The sequence below is a fragment of the Haliaeetus leucocephalus genome, unplaced genomic scaffold (genome assembly GCF_000737465.1).
Source record: "Haliaeetus leucocephalus isolate CR32 unplaced genomic scaffold, Haliaeetus_leucocephalus-4.0 Scaffold120, whole genome shotgun sequence".
Classification (NCBI taxonomy): Eukaryota; Metazoa; Chordata; class Aves; order Accipitriformes; family Accipitridae; genus Haliaeetus; species Haliaeetus leucocephalus.
The window spans coordinates 978,253-994,539 of record NW_010972556.1 but is presented as its reverse complement, the minus strand read 5'-3'; positions in this window follow the sequence as shown (position 1 = coordinate 994,539).

Below are 16,287 nucleotides of genomic sequence, written 5' to 3'. Positions count from 1 at the left end.
CAAGGCCGCGAGGCGCCGGCCGGGGCGGGCAGGGGTGTGCAGGGGCGGCAGGAGGCCCCGGTGCAGGTGACTGGCGTCGGGAAGCGCAGCCCCACGGCCTAGGCCTGTGACATCTGCCTTGCCCGTGAGGACTCCCCGCAGCCCTTCGCCTTGGCGGGCCGGGGCGAGGCGCTCGGGGCGGGCAGGGGGGCTCCGCCAGCGGAATTGCTTCTCGCGGGGTGCGGTGTCCCGTCCCACCTGCCCTGGATCTTCCCGCCACCGTCTCTCCCCAGCTCGTTAAATCCGCATCGTGCCCAGCCATATCTCCTGGCGTTACGGCTGCGTGGCGGATCGACAGTGAGCTAACGTATGGGCTTCCCGTGCAAGCCTTGGTAGCCTTTAGGCCCTGCGATGGTGTATATCCAGCTAACCCATTGCTGTGTGGGTTACTGAGCGTCCCCAGAGGAGTCGTCCCTGCCAGTACGGGGAGTACGAACCTTTGTTGCGGATGGGAAACTGCTCAATAAAAATCGCACGGAAATTTTAGAGCCTGGATAGTTTGGTTGTAAAGCCCCACTCGAGTCCAAGAGTATACTCCCGTAGCAGCCGGTGTCAGGCTCTGAGAGATCTGATTGCTGCAGCGGGCAGAAGACACCTCCTTGCTCACCTCACGCAGCACCAGGGTGTTAAAACCGTGTTGTTTCCACCATCTTAGGGGCTGGTAAAAATAATGCAAAAGAAAGGGAAAAACTGTCATTGAAAGTGTTAACTCCTGTCGTGTAAGTGCAACCTGTTTTGAACTTGTAACCGTTCTGCTATCGTCTTATAAAAACACAGATTTTCATATAGCTCTTTGTAGTGCAAGGGTTGAGAAATACTACTGAGAAATTGAGAAGTTTTGTTTGCACCTGTTACCCTGCACTCTTCCGATAAGCTTACACCAGCCTGTGTACAAGCCAGTTCCATTTGTAATTCTGAAAAAACGTGTTGACAAAATGCCGACTCAATAACCAATGACATAGTTACATCATGTAGACACACTGTGAATCTTCCATGCCTACAGACCAAACAGACTTCTTGTTAGAAAAGTTGAACTTCTGCTCTGGGAATCTAAAATTTCAATTCCCCCCCCCTTTCCCCCCCCCCCCCCCCCCCCCCAAAAAACCCCCAAAAACCAAAACCAATCCAAAAAAATACCAAAACCAGGACTCTGTCCTTGTTCTAGACTTCAAAATGGGATCCTAGCACCAGACTCTCATTATATGCTTTGGTGGCAAAATGTTTCCTGACATCAGGCTACTTGGATCGTTCTGGCTTTAGAGACGAACAGACGCTCAGGAGGAGATGAAGCAGTCTATCATCTCATCGAATTTGCAGGAGCTCGTGTTAGGGCTGTGAGTGCACACTGAGACCTTGCAGCCCCTTCCCCGCTCCCTGGGGGCTTAGCCACCTGCGCGTGAGGCTGGCTGCGGTACCATGTGCTCACGTAGCCTGGGACGGAGCTGCAGTGAAAAGAGCTGTGACGAGGAGCTGTGAGGAGCCTCCTCGGTGGCCTCTTCACTTGGGAGCTGCGTTCAGACTCGGGGCCTTCCCTGAGCAGTGCTGCGGGTGTATCTACGTCCCTTGCTGATCCTGACCCACTGACTTGACTTCCCAGTTCCACGTCTGACCTGCTCATCGCTATGGACTTGTCCGGAAACCCAGGCTCCTGGCTGGCCCTGCTTGCCATCACTGGCTCTGCTCTGCTTTTTTGTTTGGGCACTGTGAGAGTGTGCCCTTGTCGGCGAGGTCACTGCCCTGCCTGCCTTGTTGTCACATTCAGTTCTTGGCTCACCCACCCTTGCAGAACAACCTGCCCTTCCTGCTGCTTGACAGCTTAAATCTGCTCACCTGTAAGCCTGCACTTACATGGTGGTGGGGTTTTTTTTCTGATAAATGTCCTATTGGCTTTCAAAATGGAAAAGGTAGAACTGGTTTTTGCAACTGTTTTTTTGGTGTGTAGTCAACAATAAACACAGACGTGAATAGCAGTCTTCTTATCTTTATTACATCTTCACAGATCTGATCAAAAAAAGGTGCCAAAATGACTAAGATTAGCCTGGGGAGATAATCCATTATTGCTTTCTTTTCTATGGTGCAAGATGATGAATGATGTCCCATAGTCTTTGCCATTAACTTTCTGTGTTGTAGAAGATAGTCTGACATAGACATGCATGATATCATTGCTATTAATTTAAAATCTCGTGTTTGCAAAAAAAAAACCACCAACAAAACAAAACCCCCACCAAATTAACCACCTATAGCCAATAAAATTATAGCTGTGTTCTCCTATTATGCCAGCACTGAAGTGTATTTAAAGATTACACCCTGCAGATGATAAAACTAAAAGGTAAAATGTGACAGATGGTTGCTGGATTTTCAGAATTTTAAAACTGAGGTTAAGGACACAATGCAGTCCCAGTTTTTTAATAATTGGCTGAAGCTAAATTCAGGGACCGCGTATTTAATCTATGCTGCTAAAAGCAATGTATTTGTCTCTTCAGGATGTTTCTGGATCAAGATGCTAATTTAAATTTACATCAAATCCAGACGTCCTCCTCCTGCAGACTAGTTTGATGACTAATTCTTGCTAGCTTAAGATCTACGGTTTCTTATTAATCAGTACAATTTATTTTATAATTGCTGTCAATAGCATTATTCTTTTTATTCAGCTTTATGAGGCTCCTATCTGCTTTTCCTGTCATTAAATGTATTGCAAGGGAATACTCACCAAAAAATTACTATTATTTCTTCACAAGAAAAGATCTGCCTATACTGCTATTGCAATAGACTACAACTGCTTTATACGAATTTCTCAGAAAGATTGCAGTAATAACATTAAATTTGTTGGTCAATCTTGTTCCAAACCTCTTAGGTAATTAATTATAGTCCTCTAACCAAATTATGCTCCAGACATGTGATTGCCCCTATTTCCAGCCCAGCTTGTGAGAATGCAGGTAATTTTCCTTTCGTGGCTCTAGAGCTTAGCCGATCCGTCCAGTGAGATTTTCAGTCGAGACTGTATTCGGGAATTTGGACTAATGTACCAAAATGAATGCTGCACCTCGGTAACCTTAGAACCAGAAACCTGAGAAAGGAGAGGCCCATTTAATAAAGATGGTATTACCGAAGAAACTCAGCATCATTCAGAATAACCTCAGAGCAGAAACATGCTCAGATGCTGCTAGTGAGAGGACAAACACACTTCCTCTTTCTCCATTAAAATCCAGTCTGTTTTGATAAAAGAGGAGTTTGAATTTGAGTCTCTCTCACCATTTTTCGGCTGTGTAAAAGCAGGTGGGATTTCCTAATCCACTACTATTCTGAAAGAAAAGTGTTTGCTATCTGATGACTCACCTTTATCAAATTTAGGGAGCTTGTTTTTTCTCAACACATTCTTTGCTTCTATTTATCAATTCTTAAGCAACTCTGTGACTTTTTTTCCTAAAGCCTCCTAGAGAGATAAAGACTGTCATATTAGGCTAAGTTAATAACTCTTAAAATAAATGAAACAGCCAGATGATTAAAGCTGTTTCTTAAAACTATTTAAGAGTGAATTTATTGGAATTTTCAAGAATATTAATTACAGGCCTAATTTGGATTTCATTCAATGGGAGCTACATTTCTAAATCACTAAAACACTCACTGGAGTTTTCAGATGCAGCCAACTACATCTTTAGGGGCCTAAACCCACTGAAAAAAGACCTTTAGCCAGCATTTTCAGCGAAAATAAGGTCACGTGCTGTAATAATCTCTTCCACAAAACAAGATGTTGAGATGACTTTACTGAAAAAAGTATTGATTTTATTTTGTTGCCAAGTACAAAATAGCAAAGGTCAAAAATAATGCTCAGGTACAGAGAGTGTGAGGTCACCCAGCTGAAGGTTTGGAAACTGGAAGTTTTTTCTTTTACATATTTGTGTGTCAAGTTTCAGGGATAAATGAAACTGTACCAGACAGTAAATCTTTCAAGTGCTGTTTTGATACTTCATGTACCGATATTAGGGAAGAAAGTTTTCTGATTGATTGAATGACTAGCAGAAGTTATTTCTGATTGAATGACTAGCAGAAGTTATTTCTGATTCAATTCCCAAAAGAATGCACAGGAAACCAAACTTGAAGCATAGCTGGCAGCTGGGAGAGGACTTCTGTCATCTCATAATCTCTCCATTTGATCTACTGAATCCAAGAGAACATGATAGGAGATAACACCTATTCTGAAGAACTGGGAGGTGTAAACAAAACTATCAAAGCCTGTCTTTTAAAGTAGGTCCAGTAAATGAAAATATTTCAATAGTATTGGAGCTGCAGATCTGGCTGGGTCTTATTTGTGACATTGTAACTATTCCAGTTATTAAAAGCTATAAAAATGCATTTAGATCACGCTTTGCTGCTTTTATACAGTACGCATAAGAAGAGGAACTGCAGCAGAGTTGCAATTTCAACTACAAAGCAGTAATTGTTGAATGGATAAGGATCTAAGATTTGGGGGCCAGGAAAGCTGACTGTACAAAAAGAGGTCACCCCTAGGAAGCAGGTCCTGCTCTCCAAACCGGGGAGAGAACCGCAGCGGTGCTGCGTTCTCGCAGCCGGCAGAGGAGAGTTCCGCAAGCCAGGGCTGTACGGAGCTTCCCGGCAGCCCATGCCTAAACCAGCGGGGACTCCTTCCCTTTGGTCGGGTGGTTCACAGGAGCCTCAGACATGCCTGTGTCAGCCTGGAAAGTTAGTTGCATGCTCTAATCCTGTGAAACGCTGAGTATCTCTGATAGAACAAGCATGGCAATTAGGGTACACTCCACACTCTAGTCAATATTTAGGGTACACTCTATACCCTTAAAAGGCCGCTGGCTGCATTGATGGAAGAGCTATGAGGAGCTGAGATGCCATCATAAACCCACCTAGAAATCTGTGACTCAAGAGGGAAGTGAGATGTCGGTAAAATCCGGAATCCACAGAAGAACATGAGGAAGAAAATAAATAGAACTGCTGGAAATGGTAAGATACTGATACCGTAGCGTAATGTGTTTCAGCAATTTAGCATTCCTGCTGCTGTGCTGACCTGGGCCCAGGGGGATTGGATTCTGTCTAATACCCATTCGCTATACCCATGTGGTGTCCAGGCAGTGCAGCATCCGAGTGCAAATGACATGGTGGAAAACGTGTGCCATTTCAGCTTGCATCAGCCAGGGTCACATCCCCTGCCTCCCCAGCACGTCGAAGATGGCCTTCGGGAGGAAGAGCTGCTGAGCGTGTGTGTGTGTGTTCAGAGTCCGAGAGAGCAATCCCAGCTCTTGCTCCTGGCAGAAGGCTTCCCACATGTCATTTCAGCAGGCAGAGGATGGAGCTATGCCAATGTACATGGTGTACACAATATTCCCTGGGAAGTGGAAGAAGAGTTGAATGAGTTGCCTCATCCCTGTTAGGAGGCTGTTGGCTCATTAGAGAAGATAATTTTGTTTCTTGTTTCCTCTTATCTGTTTTGGAAGGAGTCAATCTCTTTCATCAGATATGCATCCATGGGAGTATGCTACCTATTCTCTGGTGAGCTTGCTCCAGATATTCATCTTTATTTTATTTAGGGAACCTATCAGCAGCTGCTTCTATCTACTCTGATCTGCTGTGCTTTCTCCCCGTTCACAGTTTGTAGTTAGACTTAAAAATTACAAAACAAATACAAGAGACAACACTGAGGAGCTAATTTAAGTCAAATGCAGTGAATGAAAACAAACAGTAATTAGTAAGGGAAGGGGAGGAAGAACAGAATTATGCTGCTATATTAAGTATTTTGGCTCACTAGGTAAATATTTGAAGTATGCATTCTATAGCACTTACTCTTTTTAAGACCTGTCTTTTCCCTCCTTTCTGCTTTCCCCGTATGCGTCTCTGAGGAAAGGTGCCTTTGACTGAGATGGCTTTGTGGAAATACTAAATTAGTTTGAAGTTTCCAAGGAAGGAGGGAGGGAATTGGAGACTGTGCCACATGGGAGAAGGAAATGCTGTGAAGTAGAAGGGAGGCTATGGAGTGAGCAGCTAGACTGGCATCATTGTTAGTCTTCAAAGAAAGGTCTTGTCAGACACATGCAATCCTCAATGCTAATTACAAGAAATTCAGCAAGGAGGGTAGGAAGGACCCAGCTGAAGGATTTGTATAGGGGATTGAATGAACAAAAGCAATAGAGATTATCTTTATTGCATAGCTTCAGATGCCACACTTTGAGCCCAATGAACAGGCTTGGAACAGCTGAGAGCAGAGATTGTTTGGAACAGGTGAAATGGTTTTGGTCAATTTAAACTGAACTAGTATCTGGAAAGGTATCTGTAAAATTATGTAAGAAGAAAAAAAAAGAGATTAATGACTGGAAAAACAGAAACAAAACAGGCAACGGCACAAAGATGATTGCAGACAAAGAAGAATAAGGACCACGAAACAGACTGGGAAAATGGAGCAATGAGAAGGAGTTGCATACTGGCATGTTACAACAGAAATCACAGGGGAGGTTGCCATGAAAGCAGGGTGGGAGAGAAGAGGATTTAAGTCTACCAATAGATCTAGGAAGTACAGTGAGCACTTGCTATAAGACATTGTTAGGAACACCTTGTCATTTGGCTGGTAATCTGACCAACATCATTCTTGTGTACAGGTGATGTTTTCTGCCAGTGCTTTCCCTAGCACATAGATATTTGAAAAGTCATTTTAATGCTACAATCATCCATCGTTGATAAAGTCTGGTATCTGTTCGCAGTGCCGTATGCCACAGGTATCTTCGTCATGGGGCTTGCTTCATCATGTTACTGTTTCTTTTTAATAATTTTGATTCTTCTCTGCTTTTTACCATGATTTTTTTTCCTGGGAATCTTGTGCTTATTCTTCTTCATCCATTTTTTAACTTTTCTAATCCGTGGGCTCACACAGAACTTTCTGCCTTCTATGTAGAGACTGCCAGAACAAAAATTGGTTGTCAGTTTCAAAGAAAAAATGTAACCCCCCAACTTTTTAAAATTACCATACTTCTCACTCACCTAAGAAGACCACAAAGTTAGAATTGGTTAATCTTAACTTATATTTTATACTATGTCTATTCACTTTTGTCTGGTTGCAGTTATGTAAAAGTTAGGGTCTGAGGTTTACATGATTACACTTGTCTTCCAAAATCTGAAAAAAGCTTTACTACTTCAGTGGGTCTGAATGAAAAGTGCCACAGTGCAAACCAGTACATTTCTATGGCCAATAAATAAGTAGACTTTATTATTATTATTATTATTTTTATTATTATTATTATTATTGTCACAATCATCATGCAAATGTCTAGAAATAAAAAATGTCCAGGATTTCTTTGAAATTTATCAACTTAACCCCAATAGTGTGATATTGTACCAGCCAAAAAAAAAAAAAAAGAAATAGCTTATGTACAAAAGTAAAGCTGATTTAATGAGTTTAGGCAAGGTTTGTAGAGGATCAACAGTTGGAAAAAAACAGAGAAGTCTTGAGGTGCATGAGTCATTCTTCAGTTCTGAAAATAAAGCAAGTGTCAAAGTTAGTGCAGGCTGAATAATAATCAATATTATTACTGAAAAGAAAATTCAATTTTAGCAGTCAGAAGTTTAAATAGCACAAGGAAGGACAGTTCTTAAATCACACACAATCTTGTTTTTCATTGAATTTGTGTTAGCATTCTAAGATTCTACTTGTTTAAATGGCGCCTCACGGATTTTAAATTGACAGTGTCCCTTTCACATTGAACGACCCAAAACATCTCTTACATAATAGCTTCTAGGTGACACAGGCCAGCTGCTTTCTGGATTTCAAACCTCTCCACTCTTCGGAGAATTCCTTTGGGAATTTCATCTGAAAGTTTCGTGCAACAGTTAAAGGCCCCAGGAAACAAAGCTAAAAATAGTAATAAAAACGTTAGAAACAACACAGATATGAAGGGGACAAGTCATAGCTGCACTTCACAGAATCACAGAATGGTTGAGGTTGGAAGGGACCTCTGGAGGTCATCTGGTCCAAACCTGCTGCTCAAGCAGGGCCACCTGGAGCCACTTGTCCAGGACCATGTCCAGACATCTTTTGAATATCTCCAAGGACAGAGACTCCACAACATATCTGGGCAACCTGCTCCAGTGTTTAACCACCCTCACAGCAAAAAAAAGGGTTTTCCTGTGTTCGGACTGAACTTCGCGTGTTTTAATTTGTGCCCATTACCTCTTGTCCTGCCAGTGGACACTACTGCGAAAAGCCTCGCTCCCTCTTTTTCTTTCATTCCCATCAGGTATGGGAATGATGGTTACAACACCCTGATGAGAACTCCCTTGAGCCTTCTCTTCTCCAGGCTAAATAGTCCCAGCTCTCTCAGCCTTTCCTCATAGGCAAGATGCTCCAGTCCATCACCTTTGTGGTCCTTTGGTGGACTCTCTCCAGTAAGTCCATGTCTCTCTTGTACTGGGGAGCCCAGAACCAGACCCAGCACTCCAGATGTGGCCTCACTAGTGCTGAGGAGAGGGGAAGGATCACCTCCCTTGAACCTGTGACTGGTACCCCCTGCTCCCAACCTCTGGTAATGTGGTTAGCATAACTAATGCCATTTTATGAGGCAAGCAGCCATTCTCCATGACCGAGCGAGTCACATATTCATTCTCTTTCCCTCATTATCAGGCCCTAAAGGTCCTGTGAACCAAGTAGATGAATGAAACAGATTTCTTCTTTCCTTTCTTACCGGCCCCTAGCATGTACTGCTGCCTGGCATAATTCCTCCCCAGATGCAGGACTTCGCATTTCCCCTTGTCGAACTTCATGAGATTCCTCTCTGCCCATTTTACAGCCTGTTGAGGTCTATCTGTAAGGCAGCAAACCCATGTGGTCCATCAGCCACTCCTCCCAGTTTTTTATTGTCTGTAAACTTCCTGAGGGCACATTCTGTCCCATCATCCAGGTCATTAATGAAGATGTTGAACACTACTGGGCCCCACGTTGACCCCTGGGGTACACCACTGCTGTCTTGCTTCCAACTGGACTTTGTGCCACTGATCACAACCCTCTGGACCTGGTCGTTTGGCCAGTTTTCAGTTCACCTCACTATTCATTCATCTAACCTGATGATTAAAAAGCATTAAAAATCATTAAAAGCATGATTTCCCCTTCATAAATCCATACTGACTATTCCTGATGACTGTCTTGTCCTTCAGATATTTGGAAATGCTTTCCAGGAGGGTTTTGTCCATCACCTTTCCAGGGACTGTGGTGAGGTTGACTAGCCTATAGTTCCCTGGATCTTCCTCTTGCTCTTCTTGAAGATAGAAGTGATATTCGCTCTCTTCCAGTCTTCAGGAACCTCTCTCAGTTGCCATGACTGTTCAAAGGTAGTTGACAGTGGCCTCCCAGTGACATGAGGCAGGCTCCTCAGCACTGGTGGGTGGTACATCCCATCTGTCCCATGGCCTTACAAAGGTCCAATGTATTCAAGTGTTCCTGTGGTGGTGGATTTCCTTCCCCCTCTCCAGGCGGATTTACAAACTCAAGAAGGCTCGCTAGGCCTTAGCATAAGTGTAATGAGTCGGGCGGTTAAGCGACCCTTGTCTGTGCCAGGAACTCACACAGCTAAGACAGGGAGATAGGCTGTGCATCTCAAGGACTCCTGCTGCCCGGTGGAGGCTGGGCGATGGGAGAAGGGATAGCCAGTTCTCATAGCAGCCTACAGCCAGTTCTTTCTCATAACAACCTTGACATATCACAGTCTCTCAGGTTGAGAACCTCAGCCTTATCCATGTAATTTGTCACCGGTTGCCCTGCCTCATTCAGCAGCGGGTTCACATATTCCCGCCTCTTTCTTTTGCTATTTATGTACTTGTGGAATCCTTCTTGTTGCATGTCACATCGCTTGCCAGATTCAACTCCAGCTCAGCCTTGGCTTTCCTTACACCGTTCCTACATGATCCACACTCCAGCTGGGTCACCTGCCCCTGCTTCCACCCTTTCATTCCACACTTTCTTTGTATGTTCGAGTTCAGTTAGGAGCTCTGTGCTCATCCATGCAGGCCTCCTGCCACTTTGTTTGGTTTTCTGTTTGTTGGGACAGACCTTTCCAGAGCTTGGAGTAGGTAACCCTTGAATATCAGCCAGGTCTCCTCAACCCCTCTTCTCTCCAGGGTCATATTCCATGGGATTCGTCCAAGCAGGTCTCTGCAGAGGTTGTAAATCTGCTCTCCTGAAATCCAGGGCTGTGATCTTGCTTTTTGCCCTGCTCCCTTCTCCTAGGATACTGAACTCCACCACCTTATGGACACTGCAGCCAATGCTGCTTCTGACTTTTATGTCCCTAACCAGTTCTTCCTTGTTTGCAAGTATCTGGTCTAGCTGAGGGCTTTTCATTGCTGGTTCCTTGATTACTTGTGCCAGAAGATGTCATCAATGCACTCAAAAAAATCTTGTAGATTGCTTGAGCGCTGCTGTATTGTCCTTCTAGCAGATATCAGGGTGGTTAAAGTGCCCCATGAGACCAGGGCTTCTGAATGTGAGGCTTTTTCCAGCTGTTTGAAGAAGCCCCTGTCTACTTCTTCCTGGTCAGGAGGTCTATAGCAGGCACCCACTACAATGTCACCCATATTGGTCTGCCCACTAATCCTGACCCATAAGCTCTCAGCTGGCTTATCGTCCATCCCCAGGCAGAGCTCCATGCATTCCTGTTGCTCTCCTGCATAAAGGGCACCTCCCTTTCCTCACATTCCAGCCTGTTCTTCCTAAAAGCCCCTATCCCTCCACTGCAGCACACCAGTCACCTGAGCCGTCCCACTTGTCTCTGTGATCCCAGCGAGGTCCCAGCCCTGTACCTGCAGACAGACTTTTGACTCCTATTTGCTCCCCATGGTGGATGCATTAGTGGAAGGGCATTTCAGAGAGTTGTCAAGGGTTAGTTATCTTTACAGCTTGTGGGATGAGACTCCATCCTTCCAGCGTCTCCCACAAGAGAGATAGATAGGTGGTTTTGTTGTTTAATGAACAGTTTCTTCCACTTCTCCTTCTGCATACATATGTAAAGGCTTGTTACAGTAAAATAAAAATTATTTAAAAAAAAATTAAGTGTTTTGTTTGTGGAAGAAGATCACCAACATTAATGACACAGGAAATGTCAGGAGAGCTCTGCCTTGTGAGGTTGAATCAGGCCCATTTTCTTTTGTCTTTGAAATTATTAATGCTGTTGCTGGGTTTTGTGTTTTCTTTTGCCCCAGGGGCTCCCATGGCTGAATGTGTCTCCACTAGGGAATGATCTCCTGCAGATTTTTTCCTGCTTGCTAATACCATCTTGAAAATAAAAAGTCACTGGACCTTAAAAAGCAGATCATAACTAAAGATTTTTTTGATGATAAGTATTAACATTTTGTTGTTTGATTTTCTTCTGCTCTAGCACAGAAGTAGATCTTCTAAAAAAGATTCCCTCCATCAGCTCAAGAACAAGCAAAGCCCTGTGGCACAGGTATTTATGTAGGATGTGAGGGTCTCAAGACAAAACCCACACTTCGAAGTGAGCACAGCAAGGACCTCTGTGTCCCAGTCCCTGACCTAATCTGGGAGAAGTGGGGAACAGAGACTTCTTCCTATTTGTTTTATTATTTTTTTTTTCCTAGCCTATAAATCATGCTGTTCCTTCATTAATCATTTAGCCTTGGAGTGCAAGAGTCATAGAGCAAGAAAAAAGAAGCAGGACAATCAATTTCAGTTCCTGTAAGCAGGAGATGAGAAGTCTGTTTACAAATTTTCCTGTAAGCAAGAAGATTGTGTCCTCTGTTCCTTACAAGAGTGCTCGCTGAGCCCTGGAATAACAGGTGTCAGCAAAGCTGTAGCAGTAAGCTCAAGCAGCTAGCAATGTAGCAGGAGTCACCGAAGACCAGTCACACTATCTGCTGCAGCTTGCAGGGGGCTTTTGTACCAGTGGGGTTACAGACCCCCGGGATTTCACAGTCGGACGGGAGGGTGAAAGAAAGCAGCTGACCTATCAGTTGCCTCCTCAGCAACCCAGAGAGGAGGGGTACAAATAATCATATGGCGCAGAAGGATTAATTAAGTGTTGAGTGTTACCTATATTACTTCCCCATTGTCCTTTGTTTTTCTCTCTTCGACAGCATACTACTTGTGAAGCCAATTAATGGATGTTTGCAGATGGGAATTCAGCACATGGAGCACCACTAAGTTTAATTTTTTCTGAGGGCTCAAGACAGACTGTCGGTGACACTGAAGTATGAGCTTCTGTTGTCACAAGTTAGCTCCTAGCAGAAAGATTAAGTGGGATAAAAACTCAAGGAAGGGTAATTATACCTTGAACTCTATCTGAGGTGGCTGGCTATGCTTTTTGGAGACGTCTAGTCCTGTGCTTCTTCGGGGTCTAGTAAACTAAAATACTTGGCAAGGCCAGCACTGCCAGCCTCCCATGGAATGGCTGGATATTACAGAAGGTCTTAGGGTGAGCCAGCTGTCCCCTGAACTCTTCCTCAGCTGGTTTCTCTGGTGCCCGGCTACCATCTCTTGCCCTCATCCCACTTTATGTACTCAGAAGCCTCACTTGCTTTGATTCTCAGATCTGAACCATCCGTATTGCACTTTATAGTGCAATATAGTGCACTATATAGCACCATGTTTGTCATTTGTACACTTTATAACTGAAAATTAAGAAATTTTTATTGATGTACTTTTATAGTTTTATAAGGAAAAATATACACAAGCTCATATAAGGAAAATAAAGTAAAATTCTTGATGCATCCAGGTGGGCTTATGAGTATCTCACTGGCCACTCACGACAGACTGCCCTTTTGCAAAGAACTTAGCCAATAGGAATTGCATTTTTCAGAAACTTGTTTGTAACTGCACCTTTAGATACCACTTATATAACTAGACTACTAGTTTCAGAGTGAATTCAATTACCTGATGCTCAGTGAATCTTTGAATTGGAGCATTAAGCCACTGACATCTAACTCACGCAGCTCTACAAAAAGGCATGCCTTTCAACATGAGACTGTGCAACAGACTGCATGTGAAACTGGTGAATACACCAACAGAAAGCAGATTGAAATTTTGTATAAAATGTGAATGAGGTGGTCCTTATGTTCTTGCTAAAGAGTCGAAAGCATTTCTTATGGAGATTGAGAGCCTGCTAGTAAGTTTTTATTGGAGGTGTGTGCCTGTGGAGGCTATCTTGCTTTCATAGGTTTGTATGGGTGTTTGCTGTGAGGAATTCTTATCTGCACTGGTTTTTTGATGAAAAAAAGGTGTCACTTTTAAATAATTTTTTTGTTGCTGTTCTGTGCATGAAAGTACAGCTACAATATGGAAAATAGAAATCAATTATCTTTGAATCACAGATGAATACATGGCATCAGGGTCTTTCCATCAGACAACATAAAAGTGTCATCAGCAACCTTGTGTTGACAGAGGCACTTGTGATAATTGGTACCTTTTTACATGGGAGTCAGTTCTAAAAGCGCTTTGTTTGTTTTTTGTTTTTGTTTTTGTTTCCCCTGAGTGTGAAGAACAATCAGGGCAGTGAGCCAAGGAATTCCGGTATTTCCCCAGAGCCCCAGGAGAGGGGATGCTGCTCTCCTGGAGCACCGAGCCATCCTGCAGCTCCATTGCCCAGTCCATTATTACCGTAACTGTGCTCTAATCCCACAGGTGCAAAGGAACCAGGAGGTAATAAGCAAAGCTAATAATTTCAGCCTGACCCAATACCAGACGCTGTTTGTGGTTTCAGCAATTAGATCAGGCTTGGTAGTAATCATTGGTCTAAACAGTGGTTAAAAGGAAAGAACTGTGGTTTTCCACAAGGATGTTGGCATTGCCTTTTGGGTGCTGTTTATCAGTCAAAGAGATTTTTTCAGTGCTGCCCATTTCGTTTGCCTCTACGGCTCAGTGGCACAATCAGAAATCCATAGCTGCTTATCCAAAAATTTTTTAGGCCTGTTGTCTGACATTAAGACTCTTTAACCAAAAAGCTAAAAGAGCTGCTGAAAGGACCAACAAGCTCAGCAATGGATCTTGAGACAGGTCCACTCGGGGATTGCTCTGTCATTATTTCAGCAGGTGCTGTTATCTGTTTTGGTATTTATTCCCTGTGAACTCTCACCAGGGAAAGACCTATTGCTTTTTAAAGGTCTTGTTTCATATTTTTGCGTGGTATCTAAATACTTTAATCTTGCAGAAAAGTCCACTGGAGCAATTTAAGCACCCCTGCAGAGGGCAAGCAAAATATTAACTGGAAAAATACCTTCACTCACCCCACCTTTTCTCTCAAGGATGCCTAAAAAGGACCTCCTTTTCAGATGCATGTGGCTTGTGGGATAGAATAGTGCTGTTCTTTTAATTATACTGGATTTATTTAACATGCTATGTATAGCTTTATCAATTTCAAAAGAGGTGGAGAGAAAAGAAAGCTTTGCCTTTCTAGTGAGAATAATTTGTTTAGCACATTTGAAAAAAACCCAATTGATTTTTTTCTTAAAAAAAAGAAAATCCCTGAAATTCTGAATTATTTTGAAATAGTGCTTGTGGTTCAAGGAAGGTAGCACAAGAACTTAATTTAAATTTCCCACGGTGGTTTGTTTCCTTGGAAGCCTGTCAAATCTTGGTGGCACAGCAGTGAGTCACTCTCTTAGGGCTGAAAGGATCAAAAGTAGTTGGCAACTAGAGTTTACTGTTTTCACCTGCATTCAGCTAGACCTGTTAGAAGCTCTTTTAGTAAAATGTTGCTTCTAAATGGAAGAGATCTCCAAAGTCTGTGAGACTTGGTGAGTTTGAATTGATGTGATTGGAGTGCTAGAGAATGAAGGACGGTGAAAACGACGGCTCTGACGGAACAAGACCTCAGTGAGTACGGCTCATTATATCTGGCTTTACACTTCTGTTGATCAGTATCAACTCTCTTTGACTGCTGAAAGTTTCTTTTTCCATTTCCTGTCAGCTGCCTGGCCAAACTCAGTCCACAGAAACTTTTCTCATCCTTTCTGCTTTGCTTTTTTTCATCATCATTCTCAAACTTGAGAGCCACATGTTAAACAGCTGAGGAAGGCCATGTCATCTAGGGTTCAGGCAAGAGACACAGAAAGCAGTTATTGCTGTCTGCTCAGTTTCTGGGGCAGCAAAGAACATTTCCCTCCTTCTTCTTCAGTTTTGAGCTTGTATTCTTCGATTTGCCCACCCATTTAGGGAAACTCCAGTGCCTGATGAAGAGCCCTCCTCTGGCATACGGTGGGAGTATCTGGGGGCTGCTCTGTTGCTCTCTGGCTGCAGATTTTAGGCAGGTAGGACTGGGTTAATGTCTCAGTATGTGTAGGGCAGAGCACTGGCAAGGAGAAACACAGCAGTCATTGGTTCAGTCAGGTGCTTCTGTAGAAAATTTAACATGGCAGGGCAGGTCTTTGCCTCATGAAGGGGGGGGGCAGGTAGAAAGGAAGGAGGAGATGAAGCCACATGGAAATAGATGGGAACTGATGGAGCCATTGCATTCCCCACCCCTATGCTTGCTCTTAACTATGCTTGGTTTCATTTTGCCCTTTTGACCAAACACAATAGGAAAAGCTGGGCTTTAGGTGAGAACAGCGGAAAAGGCATTTTTGGTCCCTGTGTCCATTTCTCTCTGCTCCGGACCCCACCCAGCTGCCTTAGGCAGGCCTTGTGCAGCTCTTTTCCTGACGGGTTTCACTTCAGCAGTTACGTGTTTTGACCTGGCCTTTGGTGGTCCCTCCTGAATCCTGCTGGCAGCACAGGGGAGCCTGTCAGTGCTGCTGGCAGAGCACTCAGCTGACCTTTGTGAACTGGATGTGAGCCATGGACTGCCAAGTAAAAGGCCATGCTGTAGGTGTTCTCTGTAACCACAAAACCAGAAAGGTGGTTCTTGGACTTACAGAGGGAGCCCAGCAAAGGTGCATATAGTAACTAAGCAGAATGGGTTCCCCCAACACACTGTGTGGTCTGAGGAACAGCTTCTTTTGCACGGTGAGATCCATAAACCTGAGGCACTTTCTGTACCTATGCTGAAATGTTAGCCCTGCTGCTAATGTGCCTCAAGTTCACCATGAACTGATGCAGCTCTGCACTGATTGCACAACTTTGGCACACCTGGGCTATTAGCAGTAGGCATTAGTGTTTCCTAATGGAATTCTTTTGTGTTACAAAGTAGGCTTTGTACATCGGGAAGAAAAACCCTTTGTATTGATCAATCGGATTAATGTCTTGCTTAGTCAGAACATAATATGTACTGAAATGCTCTGCTCTCGATACAGCCA